Source organism: Bufo gargarizans, chromosome 1, assembly GCF_014858855.1.
Source record: "Bufo gargarizans isolate SCDJY-AF-19 chromosome 1, ASM1485885v1, whole genome shotgun sequence".
Lineage (NCBI taxonomy): Eukaryota > Metazoa > Chordata > Amphibia > Anura > Bufonidae > Bufo > Bufo gargarizans.
In genome coordinates, this window is record NC_058080.1 from 63,099,660 (window position 1) to 63,122,095 (window position 22,436).

The 22,436-nt window shown below is 42.3% G+C and overlaps 1 pseudogene; it reads right to left on the bottom strand.

Moving 5' to 3' along the window:
- Positions 1-3,730: 3,730 nt before the first annotated feature.
- LOC122924506 overlaps positions 3,731-22,436 on the bottom strand; it is a 33,488-nt pseudogene continuing 14,782 nt past the window's right edge.

Genomic DNA, 22,436 nt, shown 5'->3' on the forward strand with positions numbered 1-22,436 from the left:
TATTATATACCCTTTTAGGGATAGATTTCAAATAGCTCTGATATAGCAGAAACCACTAAATTATGAAATTGCTAAATTGGGAATTGTATTTCAACCCAGAACAAGAAATGTGCTTGAACGGACACTAAATAACTCGCCCAGCTACAGCACTAAGGACAGATTTAGCGGGATATAAATTTGAGGCCTAGTATTTAGGCGCTGGGTGACAGGTATGGGTTTAGTGCCAGAATTAGACTTGGAAATACACAGTAGCGGGTGTGTGTGAAGTTATTCTGAATGACCCAATGTGCACCTTGAATATTATATACCCTTTTAGGGATAGATTTCAAATAGCTCTGATATAGCAGAAACCACTAAATTATGAAATTGCTAAATTGGGAATTGTATTTCAACCCAGAACAAGAAATGTGCTTGAACGGACACTAAATAACTCGCCCAGCTACAGCACTAAGGACAGATTTAGCGGGATATAAATTTGAGGCCTAGTATTTAGGCGCTGGGTGACAGGTATGGGTTTAGTGCCAGAATTAGACTTGGAAATACACAGTAGCGGGTGTGTGTGAAGTTATTCTGAATGACCCAATGTGCACCTTGAATATTATATACCCTTTTAGGGATAGATTTCAAATAGCTCTGATATAGCAGAAACCACTAAATTATGAAATTGCTAAATTGGGAATTGTATTTCAACCCAGAACAAGAAATGTGCTTGAACGGACACTAAATAACTCGCCCAGCTACAGCACTAGGGACAGATTTAGCTGGATATAAATTTGAGGCCTAGTATTTAGGCGCTGGGTGACAGGTATGGGTTTAGTGCCAGAATTAGACTTGGAAATACACAGTAGCGGGTGTGTGTGAAGTTATTCTGAATGACCCAATGTGCACCTTGAATATTATATACCCTTTTAGGGATAGATTTCAAATAGCTCTGATATAGCAGAAACCACTAAATTATGAAATTGCTAAATTGGGAATTGTATTTCAACCCAGAACAAGAAATGTGCTTGAACGGACACTAAATAACTCGCCCAGCTACAGCACTAAGGACAGATTTAGCGGGATATAAATTTGAGGCCTAGTATTTAGGCGCTGGGTGACCGGTATGGATTTAGTGACAGAATTAGACTGGGATATGGCCAAAAAATAAACAGACTATTGCTGGTTAAATGCACTTGGTGTGACAGCTTCACCCTGATGTAGGCTTTAGCCAAAAAACAACCACACCATTGAGGGTTAAATGCACTTGGTGACAGGCGCAGCTTGCCCCTGATTTAGTATATGGCCAAAAAATGAACAGACTATTGCTGGTTAAATGCACTTGGTGTGACAGCTTCACCCTGATGTAGGCTTTAGCCAAAAAACAACCACACCATTGAGGGTTAAATGCACTTGGTGACAGGCGCAGCTTGCCCCTGATTTTGTATATGGCCAAAAAATGAACAGACTATTGCTGGTTAAATGCACTTGGTGTGACAGCTTCACCCTGATGTAGGCTTTAGCCAAAAAACAACCACACCATTGAGGGTTAAATGCACTTGGTCGCAGCTTGTGCTGGCGCACCACAAGACACAAAATGGCCGCCGATCACCCCAGAAAAATGTGACTGACAAACGGTCTGGGCAGCCTAAAAACAGTGAGCAATTGAGGATCAGCAGCTCAATGATCCACAGCTGCAGATCGATCAGTTAATCAAGTCCTTTGGAGGAGTTAATCTGCCTAATCTCGCCCTACTGTCGCAGCCGCAACCTCTCCCTACGCTAATCAGAGCAGAGTGACGGGCGGCGCTATGTGACTCCAGCTTAAATAGAGGCTGGGTCACATGGTGCTCTGGCCAATCACAGCCATGCCAATAGTAGGCATGGCTGTGATGGCCTCTTGGGGCAAGTAGTATGACGCTTGTTGATTGGCTGCTTTGCAGCCTTTCAAAAAGCGCCAAGAAAGCGTCACAAAAGCGCGAAGAAAGCGACGAACACCGAACCCGAACCCGGACTTTTACGAAAATGTCCGGGTTCGGGTCCGTGTCACGGACACCCCAAAATTCGGTACGAACCCGAACTATACAGTTCGAGTTCGCTCATCCCTAGTTGTTAGTGTTCATGCCCCTGCCCATTTTGGTACGACACAGGTTGTAAATGACAATTCTTTTATTGTACAAAAAAAAAAATGCCAGACTTCGGAACATCTTCCCTAAGGGGGTTCTCTGAGGAACAGTAGCGGCCCTGTTTGGTGTGGCCTGCCTTCTACCTTTTGCCACCCCACTGCCTCTTCCAGTCTGTTGCGGTGCTCCGGATCCCTCCTCCTCTGTACTGCTGTCCTCGCTCGGCTTCCCACCTTCCCAGGATGGGTCAGTGACTTCATCGGCCAGCACCTCCTCTTCCACTTTCTCACTCTGGTCATCCTCCTGACTTGTTGACCTAACAACAACCTCAGTTATTAACAACTGTGTCTCATCCTCATCATGAACCTCTTAAGACACTACTTGCGGTTGACTTATTAGCAACTGTGTCTCATCATCATCATCCACCTCGTGAAACACTAATTGCCGATCCCCACCGTGATCTTGTTCTGAATGTGGATGCTCCAGAGTTTGGGAATCAGGGTACAAGATCTCCTCATGTCCCTCTTCAAGCGGGCTTGGCGAGAGGCCCAAATTAAGGCATGTCAATGAAAAGAGCTCCTCGGAATATCCAAGTGTGGGATCACTTATTTGCCAAGACTCTCCATGGTGGGTGGAAGGAGTATCAGGGTGAGGATTTTGTTGACCAGACTCTTGGCTACTGAGACTGGACCAGACGGATCCGGCAGGGTGAGGATTTTGTTGACCAGACTCTTGGCTACTGAGACTGGACCAGACGGATCCAGCAAAACGTATGGCAACTTATTGCATTTTAAGACTGATCGTGATCCTGATCCGTCTTAAAAATGCATTGAAAGAACGGATCCGTCTGTCCAGATCCCTTTAGATTTTTTTTCACATTTTTACCGGTCTGTGCATGCGCAGACCGGAAGGACGGAAATGGCATTCCGGTATTTTGAATGCCAGCTCTGGCACTAATACATTCCTATGGAAAAAAATGGCATTCAGGCAAGTCTTCAGTTTTTTTGGCCGGAGATAAAACCGTAGCATGCTGCGGTTTTATCTTGTGCCTGATCAGTCAAAAAGACTGAACTGAAGACATCCTGATGCATCCTGATCGGATTGCTCTCCATTCAGAATGCATGGGGATAAAACTGATCAGTTCTTTTCTGGTATAGAGCCCCTGTGAGGGAACTCTATGCCGGAAAGGAAAAACGCAAGTGTGAAAGTACCCTAGTTGTAACCTCCTGAACATTCAAAACATGTCAACCTGTGGTGGTGGGAGGTGATGTCCACAAGATGTAACCTGTGATATGAAATGAAAAATAAAGACAATGCAAGTGTAACGGTAAATTTATCCAGTGCTAGAATTTATCCTTTCACATTTATGTGCTGAGAGCCCGCCTCGGTTCATGCCGTACACAGAGAACATTTAGAATTTCTTCAATACTTCCAGTTGAGAAGGAGTACATTGTAGTGCAGAAAGCACAACATTTCTGCATGTTTGCCTGTTAAAAGGCTTCTGTTACTTTTGTAGATTGCTGACACTTCACTAAAAACACGCTCACTAGGTACAGAGGAGGGTGGGGAGCAAAGGTATCTTCTGGCATAAGAAGCAAGGGTTTTAAAGCGTGCCTCATTTTCTTTCCCCTATTCAAGTGGATTGTCCTTTCTATTGATCACTGGTTCTTTCAAATAAAGATGAAGCTCATCATCAAGGCCGACTTCTGGTAAAGTTAGAGAATCCTCTACATGAGGCCCCAATAAAACGCTGAACATGGCATCAATTTGGCCATGTTTAAGCTTTTTTTCCATGTGTTTCCTTTTTGGGAATTTGTATGTTTCTGTTGCATCATCATCCTGTTCTTCCAGACTAGTAGTACTAGTAGCAGGCTCTTCCAGACTAGTAGCATCAGGCTCTTCCAGATGTGACCTTTCTAGAACCTGCACCTCCTTTTGCATATCTTCTGTCAGCCATTCTTTTGCCTTGCTCAATAGATTATCAGAAGAAAAAGCATGATGTTTGAATCGAGGATGTAAAAGACATGCCAACACTACGTTTATATTCTCTTCATACTTCAAAAAATGTTTGGTGAGGCTTTCCTTCATGACCTCCCTGAGTGTTTTAATGCCTCGTGTAGTGGGCCCTTCATTCTCTTGAATAAGCATGTTCAGCACTGACGGAATGACGGATGACACACTTGAGTCGTTATGGCTAACCTCTAGGGTCACTTCCTCTATTGGGAGGAGGGTCTGAATCAGATTTGCTAGAATCTCCCACTGATCAGCATTAGGGCAGGAATATCCTCCATGTTCACCAGCGTAGATGCTAAGAGCTCACTTTTGTTCCAACATTCTTTGTAGCATATGGAGTGTGGAGTTCCACCGTGTTGGAACAGCCTGAATCAGGCTGTTTTGGGGCAGGCCAAGGTCTGACTGAATGCACCTCAGTCGGTGCTTGGCAATGAATGAATGGTGGAAATGACTTGCGCACTTCTTTAGCATGGCATTTTTGTCGCTCACAGCTCTCTGACTTGACAGACCATCATTTACTACAAGTTGTAGGGTGTGTGCCATGCAGCTGAGATCTGACACTTCAACAAGCTTCATTCCTTTCACCATGTTTGTTCCGCTGTCTCGAAGCACAAGCTGCACTCGATCTTTGGTTATCCCCCAGTCATCAAGCATGTGTCACCACCAGATCTTTGAGAAGTTCTGATAGACGTTCTTCAGTACTTCCTGCATGATCTTCTTTTGTTTTGCTTTCATTTTGACATCTCTCCTCCCTCTCCCAGCTGTCATCTATTAGCAGTGATTGCCTCCCTATATATCTCCTCCCCATACTGCCTCACCTTGCGGTTTATACAACGTCCTGGAGTGTGCTGAAGCTAGAAGCTGTTACTGCTGGATCCACAAGATAAGTCTGTTTCTTTATTTCTGTTTTCCAGTGGGCTTGATCCTAGGTGACCCTGACTCCCTCCGTATTAAGTGTAGGGTGTTCAGGTGTCATACAGTCGAGGAACGAGGGTATGCAATTTTCTACCATTGAGATTTTTGCATAGGCTGAGCAGTAAGGGAGAGAGCTAGGGCTGTTACAGGGCTTACCCTTTTGTTCCTTAGTTTTGGATCAAGTCAGTCGGATCTTTATTTGTGTCTTCTAGTTTTCTGCAACACCATCCGTGACATTATAAACCGCCTAAACCGTCTCAAGCATGGATCTGGTTTCACTTTTGAATAACGCATGCAGGGTCTTTCATTGGAGGTAGCAGATCTCCATAAAACTGTATCTCAGTTTCAGGTGACCGGTTCAGCTTGCGTTCATGGAGTTTGTTCTGAGCCTAAGATCTCGCTCCCGGATACGTTCTCCGGGGGTAGTGAGAATTTTGTTCATTTTAGAGAGGCTTGTAAACTCCATTTTTGCCTACTTCCTCATTCCTCTGGTGATGAGGAGCAGAGGGAGGGGATCATCATCTTGCTGCTCAGGGATAACGCTCAGTCTTGGGCCTTTTCGCTGCCGGTGGGGGCACGGCCCCTCCGTTCAGAGGATTAATTGTTTTTAGCCCTGGGACAGATATATGATGATCCGGATCGTATTGCTCTGGCTGAATCTAGACTACATGTTTTATGCCAGGGTAAAACAGTCCACAGAGATATACTGTTCAGAATTTCGGAAATGGGCAGCTGATACTGGTTGGAATGATGCTGCACTCCGAAGTCAATTTTGCCATGGTCTTTCAGAGGGATTGAAAGATGCATTTGCCTTTCATGAGAGACCTACCTCCTTGGAGTGTGCCATGTCTCGGGCCGTTCGTATTGACAGGCGTCTTAGAGGGAGAGGAGAGATCACTCCTTCCTGTCATACTCAGTCCAAGGACAGTGCGGCGGTCTCATTCAGTGCGCAGGGGTCTCAGTCTCTCTCATTCCCCTCTGAGCAGGAGCCCATGCAGCTGGGTTTGCTTGCCTCTAACAACAGAGGATTCAGCTCTCAGAGGAGGGTTTGTTTCTGTTGTGGAGGTATAAATCATTTGGCAAATGTTTGTCCCTCATGGAGATTCAGGCAGTTTTTTGAGAGTCATAAAGTAACAAAAAGAAAAAAGTCCTCTAAAAACGTTCTATCTGTTACTATTGGCAAGGTTGATGCGGAAATTGAAGGTTTTTCGTTTGCTTGTAGTTCCCGTTTTGTCCTACCTGCCAGGGTGGCGCTTGAGAGCAAGAACATTCTTTTTGAGATTTTTGTAGATAGTGGAGCAGCTGTCAATCTAATTGATAATCAATTTGCTATAACACATGGTTTCCAGGTATGCACTTTGGGAAAGGACATACCTGTTTTTGCTATTGATTCCGCTCCACTTTCTCAAAAATCTTTAAAAGGCATAGTTCACAATATCCGTTTGATTGTGAATGATACTCATGTTGAGGATGTGTCATGTTTTGTCCTAAGCGGGTTACCTACTCCTCTAGTATTGGGGCTACCCTGGCTCACTAAACATAACCCCACCATTGATTGGCAAGCGAGGCAAATAAATGGTTGGAGTGACTTTTGCAGAGAGAATTGCCTCTCCACATCTGTTTCAGAGGTTTCTACTAAGACTGTACCACCTTTTCTCTCTGAATTTTCGGATGTGTTTTCTGAGAGTGGTGTTCAGGAGCTGCTCCCTCACAGGGAGTACAATTGCCCTATTAATCTCATCCCAGGTGCCAAGCTGCCTAAATCTCGTTTATACAATCTCTCCCAACCTGAAAGGGTCGCTATGCGTGCTTATATCTCTGAGAGCCTGAGAAAGGGACACATACGACCCTCGAAGTCACCTGTTGCCGCTGGTTTTTTCTTTGTTAAGAAAAAAGATGGTTCTTTAAGACCATGTCTGGATTTCAGGGAGCTGAACAGTATCACAATTCATGACCCATATCCGCTTCCTCTGATTCCGGACCTGTTTAACCAGATTGTTGGGGCTAAAGTTTTTTCCAAGTTGGATTTAAGAGGGGCATACAATCTGGTCAGGGTCAGAGAAGGAGACGAATGGAAGACGGCCTTCAATACCCCTGAGGGCCATTTTGAGAATTTGGTTATGCCTTTTGGTTTGATGAATGCTCCAGCCGTCTTCCAGCATTTTGTGAACAGCATTTTTTATCATTTAATGGGGAAATTTGTACTAGTGTATCTAGAAGACATTTAGATTTTTTCTCCTGATTTCAAAACTCATCAGGACCACCTACGTCAGGTCTTGCTCATTCTGCGGGAGAATAAATTGTACGCTAAACTGGAAAAATGTGTGTTTGGGGTTCCAGAAATTCAATTTCTGGGGTTTCTTCTCTCCGCTTCTGGTTTTCGCATGGACCCCGAGAAGGCCCGCGCTGTGCTTGAGTGGGAGCTTCCTGAGAATCAGAAGGCGCTGATGCGCTTTTTGGGTTTTGCCAATTATTACAGGAAGTTTATTTTGAATTATTCCTCTGTTGTTAAACCACTCACTGATATGACTAGAAAGGGGGTAGATTTTTCCTCCTGGTCGGTAGAGGCGCATAAGGCCTTTTCTGGGATCAAGGAGAGTTTTGCTTCCGCTCCCATCTTGGTACAACCTGATGTCTCTCTACCCTTCATAGTTGAGATTGACGCTTCTGAAGTGGGTGTGGGTGCAGTCTTGGCTCAGGGTCCCTCTCCTGCCAAATGGCGACCGTGTGCCTTTTTCTCGAAGAAACTCTCCTCCGCAGAGAGAAATTATGATGTGGGAAATAGGGAGTTGTTGGCCATCAAGTTAGCTTTTGTGGAATGGCGCCATTGGCTAGACGGAGCCAGACACCCTATTACCGTGTTTACCGACCATAAAAATCTGGCCTACTTGGAGTCAGCCAAGCGTCTGAACCCGAGATAGGCCAGATGGTCTTTGTTCTTTTCAAGGTTTAATTTTGTTGTCACGTTCCGCCCTGGGGTTAAGAATGTGAAGGCGGACGCATTGTCACGTTGTTTTCCGGGAGGGGGAAACTTTGAAGACCCGGGTCCATTTTGACTAAAGGGGTGGTTGTGTCTGCTCTTTATTCTGAATTGGAGGCAGAGGTTCAGGCAGCCCAGGCAGAGGCTCCTGATCTTTGTGCTTTTTAAGGAGCACCACAATACTGTCCTTGCTGGCCACCCGGGGGGTAGAGCCACAGTGGATCTCATTGCTCAGGGATTCTGGTGGCCGGCTCTTCATAAGTCAGTTGAGGGTTTTGTGGCAGCCTGCAAGACCTGCGCTCGTGCCAAAGTCCCTCATTCACGGCCATCGGGTCCTCTCCTTCCGTTACCCATTCCTTCCCGTCCTTGGACACATCTGTCCATGGATTTCATCACGGACCTGCCTCCTTCCTCGGGGAAGACTGTGATTCTGGTGGTGGTGGACCGTTTTAGCAAAATGGCGCATTTTGTTCCTTTTCCTGGCTTGCCCAATGCTAAAACGCTGGTGCAGGCATTTATTGATCACATTGTCAAACTGCATGTTCTCCCTTCAGACATAGTCTCTGATAGGGGCACGCAGTTTGTTTCCAGATTCTGGAAGGCCTTCTGTTCTCGCTTGGGGGTTCGGTTGTCATTCTCTGCTTTCCACCCGCAGTCGAATGGCCAGACAGAGCGCGTCAATCAGAATCTGGAGACATATCTGCATTGTTTTGTGGCGGAGAATCAGGAGGATTGGTGTTCTTTTCTATCCCTTGCTGAGTTTGCTTTAAATAACCGTCGTCAGGAGTCCTCTGATAAGTCACAATTTTTTGGTGTATATGGGTTTCATCTGCAGTTTGGGACATTCTCTGGAGAGGGGGCTTTTGGTTTACCTGATGAGGAGAGATTCTCCTCGTCTTTGTCATCTATTTGGCAAAAGATTTAGGATAATCTAAAGAGCATGAGTGAGAGATATAGGCGTGTGGCGGATAAGAGACGTGTGCCTGGTCCGGACCTGAATGTTGGTGATCTAGTATGGTTCTCTACTAAGAATATCAAATTGAAGGTTCCCTCCTGGAAGTTGGGTCCTAAGTAGTGTTGAGCGTGAATATTCGAATTGCAATTTTTTTTCTTGAATATCGAGATTTCGCGAATATTTAATTATATATATATTGCTATATATATATATATATATATATAGTGCTATATATTCGCGATATCGAATATTATATTTTTTTTATTTTTTTATTGTTATATTTTTTTCTTTCCCACTTCCCTAAAGTTGTTCTTACCTGTCGTGCTCATGGAGCATTCCCATCACCATGGGAACGTCTCCATATACTAGAATGTACTGTCGGATTTGAGAATTACGTTGAAATCGCAATTCGATTAATTCAAGTTATAATAATCGAATTGCGATTTCAACTTAACACTGCTATATTCCATATTCGTTAATTCTAGCCTAATATGGCATATAGCAGTGCTAAGTTGAAATCGCCATGCGATTACTTCGAGTTATATTAATCGCATTGTGATTTCAACTTGGACCTGGTTTACTATGGCTGGCTTCAATGGCTTGGTAGAATTTGCAAATATGACGAATGTATTCGTCATTTTCCACAAAACGAAGATAACGAATGTATTCGTCATATTCCACAAAACGAAGATAAAGAAGTATTCTCCATCTTCGTTTTAGCTACCTATTCATCAACTTCGCGAATTCTAGCAATCATATAGGAAAGTTTACTATAGAGACAGCTAAGTTTAATTCGCTATGCGATTATATTACTTAGCTTTTTTTTTAAATAAATTGAATAATTATAATACCTGATAATTATTATAATTATTCTATTTATAAAAAAAAAAGCTAAGTAATATAATCGCATAGCGAATTAAACTTAGCTGTCTCTATAGTCAACTTTCCTATATGATTGCTAGAATTAGCGAAGTTGATGAATAGGTAGCTAAGACGAAGATGGAGAATACTTCTTTATCTTCGTTTTGTGGAATATGACGAATACATTCGTTATCTTCGTTTTGTGGAATATGACGAATACATTCATCATATTCGCTAATTCTACCAAGCCATTGAAGCCAACTATAGTAAACCAGGTCCAAGTTGAAATCGCAATGTGATTAATATAACTCGAAGTAATCGCATGGCGATTTCAACTTAGTACTGCTATATTCCATATTCGTTAATTCTAGCCTAATATGTAATATAGCAGTGCTAAGTTGAAATCGCAATTCGATTATTATAACTTGAATTAATCGAATTGCGATTTCAACTTAGCACTGCTATATTCCATATTAGGCTAAAATTAACGAATATGGAATATAGCAGCAACCATAGTAAACCAGGTCCAAGTTGAAATCGCAATTCGATTAATTCAAGTTATAATAATCGAATTGCGATTTCAACTTTTTACGTATATTCTTAATATTGCTCTAACTTCGTCTTTTAGAATATTCGTAATATTCAAAAAGACGAAGTTAGAGCAATATAACGAAATTTCGTAAAATACACATATTAGCCTAGCCATAGTCAATTAGTCATAGGGACGTTGCCTTATACTATTAAAAGAAAAATCGCAATACGCGATTAATTAAATCGCATATTATTCACGATAATTGGAATAATTACGAATATTCGATTTTGACAAATATATCACGAATATTCAATTGAATATTCGTGAAATATCGCGAAATCGAATATGGCACCTCCCGCTCATCACTAGTCCTAAGTTTATTGGGCCTTACAAAATCTTGTCCGTCATCAATCCCGTTGCCTACCGTCTTGATCTTCCTCAGACTTGGAAGATCCATAATGTTTTTCACAAGTCCCTATTAAAACCTTATGTCCAACCCACTGTACCCTCCTCTTTGCCTCCTCCTCCGATTGTGGTTGACAGTAATCTTGAATTTAAGGTCTCTAGGATTGTGGACTCTTGTATTGTCTGCGGTTCTCTTCAGTGCCTCGTTCTTTGGGAGGGTTATGGTCCTGAGGAGAGGATGTGGGTTCCAGTGGCGGACATTAAGGCCACTCGTCTTCTCAGGGCATTCCATAGGTCCCATCCTGAGAAGGTGGGCTCTGAGTGTCCGGAGTCCACTCGTAGAGGGAGGGGTACTGTCACCACCAGATCTTTGAGAAGTTCTGATAGACGTTCTTCAGTACTTCCTGCATGATCTTCTTTTGTTTTGCTTTCGTTTTGACATCTCTCCTCCCTCTCCCAGCTGTCATCTATTAGCAGTGATTGCCTCCCTATATATCTCCTCCCCATACTTCCTCACCTTGCGGTTTATACAACTTCCTGGAGTGTGCTGAAGCTAGAAGCTGTTACTGCTGCATCCACAAGATAAGTCTGTTTCTTTATTTCTTGATCCTAGGTGACCCTGACTCCTTCCGTATTAAGTGTATGGAGCCGGTGGTCGTGTCCCATCACTATTATAGGGTGTTCAGGTGTCATACAGTAGAGGAACGAGGGTATGCAATTTTCTACCATTGAGATTTATGCATAGGCTGAGCAGTAAGGGAGAGAGCTAGCGCTGTTACAGGGCTTACCCTTTTGTTCCTTAGTTTTGGATCAAGTCAGTTGGATCTTCATTTGTGTCTTCTAGTTTTCTGTAACACCATCCGTGACAGCATGCCTAGAAACATTTCTTTAATGTTCTCGCCAGTGTGGAATCCTTGCATCACATTTGTGTTCAACACCAACTGCCTTTTTGTCCATCCATTATCAGTGAAGTGACACGTAAGACTCATTAGTGATTCTGTTGATCCAGACCAGCAGTCAGTAGTGAATAAGAGTGAATTGCCAGCGTTCTCTGGTTGTAACATTGTTTCCACTTTCTGAACCACCTTGTGATGAATCTTTGGCAGCATTTCCGTTCTGTAAAACTTTTCATTTTTCAGCGTGTACCTTGGCTCAACTATGGACATCAAGAGCTTAAAGCCAGAGTCAGACACCATTGTAAATGGCTGGTTATCCATAACCATCATCTCTGTGATTGCTCTATCCAGAAGTTGGGATCTTTCATCAGAATTTTGCCACTTTGTGTGTTTCTGAAATAGGTCTTTTATTTTTGGCTGAAGTAGAGTTGGTGTTTCAGATGATCAAATTTATTTTGGTGCGTCAATAAATAATTCAACATGATTAATTCTTGGATGGGTCCAAAGATTTAATGTATTCTTTGTTTTTTCAGTTGCAGATCCCATGCTCACATTGGTTTTGCATGTGTAGCACATTGCCCATCCTGGGGTGGGTTGACTAAAATAGTCCCAAACTATGCTTTTACTTTTTCTTTGTGCATCCATCTGCATTGATAGAAGAGGGTTACAGGACTACTAGTGCTATTAGCTTTTTAGGAGCAGTACAGATTAAGGAACAGTGTGCAAGAAATATGTGGAATCGAGGGGGGAGTAAAATATATACAGTAGAGACCAAAAGTTTGGACACACCTTCTCATTCAAAGAGTTTTCTTTATTTTCATGACTATGAAAATTGTAGATTCACACTGAAGGCATCAAAACTATGAATTAACACATGTGGAATTATATACATAACAAAAAAGTGTGAAACAACTGAAAATATGTCATATTCTAGGTTCTTCAAAGTAGCCACCTTTTGCTTTGATTACTGCTTTGCACACTCTTGGCATTCTCTTGATGAGCTTCAAGAGGTAGTCACCTGAAATGGATTTCACTTCACAGGTGTGCCTTGTCAGGTTTAATAAGTGGGATTTCTTGCCTTATAAATGGAGTTGGGACTATCAGTTGCATTGTGGAGAAGTCAGGTGGATATACAGCTGATAGTCCTACCGAATAGACTGTTAGAATTTGTATTATGGCAAGAAAAAAGCAGCTAAGTAAAGAAAAACGAGTGGCCATCATTACTTTAAGAAATGAACGTCAGTCAGTCCGAAAATTTGGGAAAACTTTGAAAGTGTCCCCAAGTGCAGTCACAAAAACCATCAAGCGCTACAAAGAAACTGGCTACACATGCGGACCGCCCCAGGAAAGGAAGACCAAGAGTCACCTCTGCTGCGGAGGATAAGTTCATCCGAGTCACCAGCCTCAGAAATCGCAGGTTAACAGCAGCTCAGATTAGAGACCAGGTCAATGCCACACAGAGTTCTAGCAGCAGACACATCTCTAGAACAACTGTTAAGAGGAGACTGTGTGAATCAGGCCTTCATGGTAAAATATCTGCTAGGAAACCACTGCTAAGGACAGGCAACAAGCAGAAGAGACTTGTTTGGGCTAAAGAACACAAGGAATGGACATTAGACCAGTGGAAATCTGTGCTTTGGTCTGATGAGTCCAAATTTGAGATCTTTGCTTCCAACCACCGTGTCTTTGTGCGACGCAGAAAAGGTGAACAGATGGACTCTACATGCCTGGTTCCCACCGTGAAGCATCGAGGAGGCGGTGTGATGGTGTGGGGGTGCTTTGCTGGTGACACTGTTGGGGATTTATTCAAAATTGAAGGCATACTGAACCAGCATGGCTACCACAGCATCTTGCAGCGGCATGCTATTCCATCCGGTTTGCGTTTAGTTGGACCATCATTTATTTTTCTACAGGACAATGACCCCAAACACACCTCCAGGGTGTGTAAGGGCTATTTGACCATGAAGGAGAGTGATGGCGTGCTGCGCCAGATGACCTGGCCTCCACAGTCACTGGACCTGAACCCAATTGAGATGGTTTGGGGTGAGCTGGAACGCAGAGTGAAGGCAAAAGGGCCAACAAGTGCTAAGCATCTCTGGGAACTCCTTCAAGACTGTTGGAAGACCATTTCAGGTGACTACCTCTTGAAGCTCATCAAGAGAATGCCAAGAGTGTGCAAAGCAGTAATCAAAGCAAAAGGTGGCTACTTTGAAGAACCTAGAATATGACATATTTTCAGTTGTTTCACACTTTTTTGTTATATATATAATTCCACATGTGCTAATTCATAGTTTTGATGTCTTCAGTGTGAATCTACAATTTTCATAGTCATGAAAATAAAGAAAACTTTTTGAATGAGAAGGTGTGTCCAAACTTTTGGTCTGTACTGTATATATATATATATATGTAATGTATAACACACTGTAACTGTATAATATTATGACGTATATAAATATATACCCACATATACAGTGTGTTAAACCTCATACTACATCATACACTCCTTATACATACCTCATATTACACATATACAGTGTGTTATATAATACCTCACTCATAACTACATCATATACTCCTTATATACCTGATAATAGTATACATAATATATATTGTGTGTTATATATACCTCATACTATTATACATATACAGTGTGTATTATATAACTCATATTCATACTACATCATACACACATTATATAGAATGTCATTATAATGTGTGTATGATGTAGTATGAGGTATATATAATACATATAACACACTGTATATGTATAATAGCATGATGTATATAACACACCGTATATGTTATGTATATGTATACTATGATCAGGTATATAAGGACTCTAAGGAGTGTATGATGTAGTATGAGCGAGGTTTATGATATATAACACACTGTATATGTGTAATATTATGAGGTGTGTTATATGCATCATGCTCTTATACAGAACATATACAGTGTGTTATATGTATTATATATACCTCATACTACATCATACACACATTACAATTACATACTATATAATGTGTGTATGATGTAGTACAAGGTATATAATACATAACACAATGTATATGTATAATAGTATATGAAGTATATAAGGTGTGTAGGTAACAAACTGTATATATCATCTTCTATGACGGCGCACGTATTTATTTTACCATAGCACAAGTGTATAGTGAGTCTGACTGTAATCTCGGCAGGCAGTCTGGTTCTCCACTGACCACTTTCCCGCCTCCAATGACGTCAGCGTCGCCTACGGAGTTCTGTTCGGGGAGGTTGTGGGCAGGCACGCCCACACGCGTAGTCTCTCCTGTACTCCCGCGATAGTTGGCACTGGCAGCCGAAAGACATGGCGGACTCAGAGACTTCGGACGGGCGGTGTAAGCATTATCTGTGGTATCGGCAGTTCAGATGTCGATACCGATAACTTGCAAAAACAGGAATATCGGCCGATAATATCGGCCAAAGCGATAATCGGTCGATCCCTAGTCTATACAGCTGGGTAACGAGGCACCTGGAAAGCCACACCCAGGCACAGTAGACAGGAGAGTTAATTAACCCTATCAGAACCGGAGCTCAGAACAACAGGACACAGGCACAGAACCTGGCGTTGCCCCTGGCAACCGGCAAAAACGGAGACACCCGCAGCCAGTATGCCAGAGCACAACCAACCCGGCACCACAGACAATCAGAAGCATCACAGGAAACAACCTCCCGTGACAGAGACGGGGAGAGCAAACATACACAGGCAGTTCACAACAGACCCCGCAACCAGCATGCAGCCCCTAGCAACCGGCCTGCATAGGATTTCGGCCTGCAGCCAGTACGCAAGGGCACAGCCAGCCACAAGGAAAACGTCACCGTGGACCGCACTGTGACATTTAGTAGTGGAGTTTTTAGAGTACGGCTATGTTTACATGCCCAGACACAAGCTGCAAAAACAGCACCATTCCCAAAAACAAACTCTTAGTAGCTTTTTTTTTGTATACAGCTGTTATGCACACCTATAGACAACCCTGAGTTGTCTGATCCGATATTCATCTGTTAGACCTGCATAGGTGATATATACATAAAATAATAGGATATTTTAACCCCTTAAGGACTTTATCAATTTTCCGTTTTCATTTTTTCCTCCCCGCCTTCCAAGATCCATAACATTTTGACTTTTCCATTCACACAACGTTATTAATGATTATCTTTTGCAGGACAAGCTGGATTTTTTAATGGCACCATATAATTGATAATACCTTGTATTGAAAACCAGTTTTTCGGGTTTTGTTTTTATGTCATTTACCATTCGCTAAAAATGACATGACAAGCTCATTCTGCAGGTCAGTACAATTACGGAGATGTATATAATTTTTATTTTGTTTTACTACTTAAAAAAAAAAAATTAAAAAAATTAACATTTTCTTTGCATCGCTAAATTCTGACACTCAGAACTTTTTTGGGGGGCATTATCTATGATTCCAGTGATTGTGACCATCTGCCATCTTCAATACACAGCTGGCACTCGCCACATATGGAGCTGGATCAGCTAATGACCCCGCTGCCTAGTGTCCTGCTAGCGTACCATTACATTAGGGGGCACAAAGGGGTTAAAGAGGTATTATGGAAATAAAAAAATATCCAATCACGACAATAGTCGTGAAATTGCATATTTTTTTTCAATTTCATCCCACAAATATATTTTTTTTTACTGTTTTTACAGTACAAAATATGGTAAATTAAATGGTGCCATTAAAAATACTACTTGTTCCACAAGAAATAAGCCCTTATTTGGCTATGTGATTAAAACATTTAAAAAGTTATGGCTCTTGGAAGGAGAAAAGGAAAAACTGAAAGCGCACAAACAAAAAATGGCCTAGTCCTAAGGAGTTAAAAGGGGTTGGGCTATAAAAAAATATTCAACATTTTTCGAGCCAGCTCCTGGATCTGAAAATGAATTATTTTGATTACATCCATTTGCTTTTGGTAAAGGGGTATTCCCATCTGGGACATTGATGGCATTTCGCTTTTGGTAAAGGGGTATTCCCATCTGGGACATTGATGGCATTTCACTAGAATATGCTATCAATGCCAGATAGATGTGGGTCCCACCTCTAGGACCAGCTCCTATTTCCTGAATGGGGCCCTAAAAGTGAAGGAGAGCGCACTGCATATGTGCGGCGTGCTCTCTGTTGATTGCCAAGCAAGCAGGCACAGTCCCCGGGGAATGGAGAGTGCACCACACAAACCTGATTACCTCTCCATTCACCTCTATGGCCCCCTTCACATATGTCAAGTGTTCAAGTTTTGTTCCCCTCCTGCATGAAGTGGAAAATGTCAAAAGAGAACTAAAGCCAAAACTGATTCCCCTAGTTTTCTACAGGATCGCACTCATACATCCAGCGCATCAGCTGTGATGCTGAATGCCAAATAGCGCCGGACAGAAAAACGTTGCATGCTAAGCTTTTCTATCAGGCGCCATCAGGCTACAGATGCTGGATCTGCTCACATCTATCAGTTGTGTCCGGCTCCGGGTCTAAAATAGCTGGCCGAACACAACTGAGATATGTGAAGTGGGCCTATGGGACTGGAAGAAATTGTCGAGTCAGAGCTTAGCTATTTTTGGAACTCCCACTGTGGTTAATGGAGGATGGCCGCGTATGCACAGGGTTCCATTCTGAAGATAAGAGCAGGCCTCAGATGTGGGACCCTCACCTATGTGACATTGATGACATATCCATGGAATTCACAATATAAATTCCAAATTCTCCAGAACATATGAGTACGTTTTTGGAGTGTGGGAGGAAACCCATGTAGACGGGGGGCAGAACATACAAACTCCATGGAGATGTTATCGTAGGTCGGATTCATACCCAGGATCCCAACGCTGCAAGACACCAGCGCTAACCACTGAGCTACTCACTTTTGCCTGGTTTGAGCATTTGGTTACTCTAAGAATTATAGGTTAATCCAGGGATCAGCAACCTTCGGCACTCCAGGAGTTGTGAAACTACAACTCCCAGCATTAATGTTGAGCGAATTGAAGCCAAAAAAATTGACTTCGACCTGAATTTCAGGAAAATTTTGATTTGCTGCAAAGCTGAATTTCCTTGCGCTTTGTGGTAACAAATCTATTTTTCCTGAAATAGTGGCAAAAAATACACACTCACTTTATCCATTTTCTAACAGAGAGGCTGTAGAGGCCCTCTTGATCGAAGATACTGTGTGAAATCGGTGATAACTTCACCGTGCCCCAGGCCAACATGATGACATCATCATGTCACTACACGAAATTTTGCGCTGTGTTTCTGTGGTTGCAAACTGACCTTCTGATGTGATGCGGTGTCCTAATAGTTCTGAAGTTGAGTGAGCCGGCTCGAGGTCACCACACAGAGACACATACAAGATGTGTTCCTCGTAATGGCCTTCTTTATTGTAATGAGCAGTGCACATATTTATACACAGACAAACGCAATAAAAGTGTCCTAGTGTAGACAAGCTTTGAGTTACTAGGGCCACCATTCCACATAGTTGGAATACTCCCCCGTGTCAGGGTCATCCTAGGGCCATCATGAGGCACGAGACACGGGATCGCCCCTATCGGGGCAGCTATTCCGTTTGCAGGTAGAGAGGCAGTAATAGGGCCAGTATCAGCGATAGCGCCCCTGTCCAAGGCCTATGAAATGACTGCCTACCCTCCTACAATCTTAAGCCATTGGAATAGTCATATCGCATTAGTTTTTTCATTATTATTATTTTTTTCATTGTATTAAGGGTGTATTGGCTTTTATTATTGAATCATTAAAGGTTACTTTTTAGAAGAGTGATGTTCCTGTGAATCTGATTAAAATTGCCACATTCTACTATAGTCCCCTTGAACAGGGTTATGTTTAATCTGTGAGTCTCAAATTTTTTAAGTTAAAGGGAACCTATCACCAGTTTTATGGTGTCCTAACTAAGGGCAACATAAATAAGTGACTGATTTGCTTAGCAAAATGCTGGGTCACTTTCTTTAATTGACCCAGTCAATCTGCCAACATCTTGTATTGAAAAGCTCCAGCTCATAATGGTGAGTCCTGAATATTCATGAGCTCCTGACTCTCCCCGCCTACCTGCTGCTGATTGACAGTTATTTTCCATATGAATCAGCAGCAGGTGGGCAGGGCAGTGGCTATAGCTGTTAATTAAATAAACGCTGGACTCAATGACATCACGCTGGACTCAAATCAGCTCATTAGCATGCGACATGTGGCATCTTTGTGTGTATATTATGAGGTAACCATCTGTCACACCAGTAAGTGAATACATCTAAGGCACTTTTTAGTAGTTAATAATTGTAAATAATTAGTTAGATTATAATCAAATATCCACATGACAGGTTTCCTTTAAAACTATATTTAGTATCAGCTATTGTTGCATTTTGGGATGGCCGTTTTTTTGCGCATGCAAACAAATGAAGATAGGTGGCTGTTGGAAGTGAGATCTTTTCGGATAAGGAGCTTACTTTATCCAATAAAACTAGTCCTCTATCAAAACCACTTTCAAGGACGTATATGGCATACATAAAGAGTACATTAAAGCATGGTGGGAGATTCAATCCCTAGATAATTACATAAAGAATTAAATTGTGCCGAGTGGTTTACGGATTTATATACGTCCAGCAGCACGCATCAGTAGTACTGAATTATTATTGAAATGGGAGACTGAGGCCACAGCGAGTTCCATAAGATTTATGCAACTGCTATTGGACCAGGAGAAAATTTATATTGAACAGTTAGAGAAACGTAATGTAGCCCTGACAGAGACAGCACTTAAATTTAAAGACCACATGGAGTTCACCAAAAAGGAACTCGAGTTACAAAGCAATATTAAAAAATTCAGAACAACATTGGTTGAAAGGAAACACAGACAATTTACTAAAGATCTAACGGAGTTCAGGAATAATACTGCATACACAAATAGTGGGGTGGGCCAAAGGGGTTCAATCACGGAAAAGTCAGCCTCAGAAGCGGAAAGTTCAGATCCGGAATCTATCCCGTATCGACCACAATATCCGAATCCAATAACAAATTGGAGGGGGAGGGGTCGCGCTAGGGGACGAAATAGATACCCGGGCTTGAGATCTAATTGGAGGAACGAGCAGTACACATATCCATCTAAACAATGGGGCCCACAAAATATGAGAGGAATGGGAGACAGGATGAGGATTGAAAGAACGCAGGAACAATCAGAGCAGGATCGGTGTTCATCTGGACCCTCTGGCTTATCTGTAATACCCATACCAAACCCCCCAAATTTTTTAGGCCAACCTCCACCAAACACCTATGCATTAGGGGCCGACAACAACCCCAACAACACAACAACAAAAAATGAACACACCACCCATAGATAATACCCTGATTATAAATCTATCAGGGACGGTTTTGTCCAAAGATGAAATGTCTGTACTGAGAAAAGGACTTACCTTTGTGCCAACCACACGATTCAACTGCTTTGACTGGATCAAAGATATACATCTCTTTACGAGGAAACTCAGATGGCATAAGATTTTTGCTACATCGGATAAAAAGAGATGCTCCGAATTAGGCCTAGAAATAGGTGATTTCGAGGGCTTTGACAATCTGATACATCTATTAGATGATAATGAACGACCAAGCGGACACTCTAAGAAACAAAAGTGTAAAAATGCCACCAAAAACACTGAATGAAGCAAACATTAATATTTTCTCCCTTCAACAATATAGGGACATGTGCTTTTCTTTATTATCAGACAAAAAGAGATATGAAGTATTGAGGGTAGACACAACTCTCAATTATTCAGCTGAGCTATCTCAAATTCTACGAGAAGGTCTAGAAGACAAATGTATAGACCGCAAAGAAAGTTGCGTTTCTGTTACCTTCAACTCCAAAAACAGCAACATTTTATGGACTCCCCAAAATCCACAAAGGGACTATTCCCCTAAAAGGACGTCCTATAGTTTCAGGAATTGATAGTTTAACCCATCATGCAGGAACCTACATTGATCAAGTACTACGTCCCTTTGTATCTGCCTTACCGTCGTATCTACGTGATATGACGGATCTATTAAAACGAGTTGAGGGCATCACCATAGAACCAGATAGTTGGTTTGACTCTATTGATGTAGAGGCACTCTACACTTTAATTCCCCACAATAAGGGTCTAACATCAGTTAAATATTTTCTAGGCTCCAGATCAAAGGATATGCATCAATACAACTTATTTGCTCTACAATTACTCAACTTCGTTCTAACACACAACTACTTTGTGCTTGAGGACCGTTTCTACCACCAGCTCAGGGGAACCGCTATGGGTAGCCCTTGTGCACTAACTTATGCAAATCTGCTTCTGGGCTGGTGGGAGGATACAGAGGTCTTCTCCAAATCTATGACATACTGGACCAGATATATATCTCTTTGGTCCAGATTCATAGATGATGTCTTACTTCTGTGGTCAGGGACTGAAAGTGATTTTCAACAGTTTATGGACATATTAAATTCCAACCACATAGGTTTATTTTTTACCTCAGAAATACACTGTAATGCCATTACTTTCCTGGATGTATGCCTAGAGAGAGATGAAAATAATTACATAAAATAATTACGGAAAAAGACCCCGACTAATAGTCTCTTACAATGGGATAGTTTCCACCCTAAGCCTTTAAAAAAAGGTATCCCCAAAGGACAGTTTCTGAGGGTTCGGAGAAACTGTTCTGAATCAGGAAATTTCACATATGAGGCATCTAAGCTATTTCATCATTTCAAACAAAGAGGATACCCGAGTCCATGCTTATATAAAGGGTGGAACTGGGCTAATTCTAGAGACCGTTCCTTCCTATTACAGCCACAAGTGAAGAGAACGAGTCCACAAGAACCAATTAGGATCATCGGTACTTTTGACTCAGAGTCTCAGCAGGTTCAAGATATTTTGAATCAATATTGGTCGTTAATTAAGACTGACCCTGATTTAACTGAAGTATTACCCTAGAGCCCAGCTATTACCTATACAGTACCCCCCCTTCTACAGGTGACCTCCGGGCATCCAGGACCGACCTTATCAGGATGAGCTCTGTGGAATGCTCTCACCAGACGACTAGCATTAACATCGGTCGCTGGAACCCACATCCTCTCATCTAGTCCGTACCCTCTCCAATGAACGAGATACTGGAGGGATCTCCGGAGAACTCGGGAGTCCACAATCCTGCTGATCTGAAATTCTAAATTGCCGTCCACCATGACAGGAGCAGGAGGCAAGGAGGACGGCTCAACAGGTTCAACACGTTTCTTTAACAACTTTATGGATTTTCAATGCCTGAGGAAGTTTAAGATGGAAGGCTACAGGGTTAACAATGGCAGTGATCTTATATGGACCAATAAATCTTGGTCCCAACTTCCAAGAAGGTACCTTAAGTTTAGTGTTTCTTGTAGACAGCCACACAGAATCACCCACTCTCAGATCCGGACCAGTCACACAGGGAGTGCAGAATTATTAGGCAAATTAGTATTTTGACCACATCATCCTCTTTATGCATATTGTCTTACTCCAAGCTGTATAGGCTCGAAAGCCTACTACCAATTAAGCATATTAGGTGATGTGCATCTCTGTAATGAGAAGGGGTGTGGTCTAATGACATCAACACCCTATATCAGGTGTGCATAATTATTAGGCAACTTCCTTTCCTTTGGCAAAATGGGTCAAAAGAAGGACTTGACAGGCTCAGAAAAGTCAAAAATAGTGAGATATCTTGCAGAGGGATGCAGCACTCTTAAAATTGCAA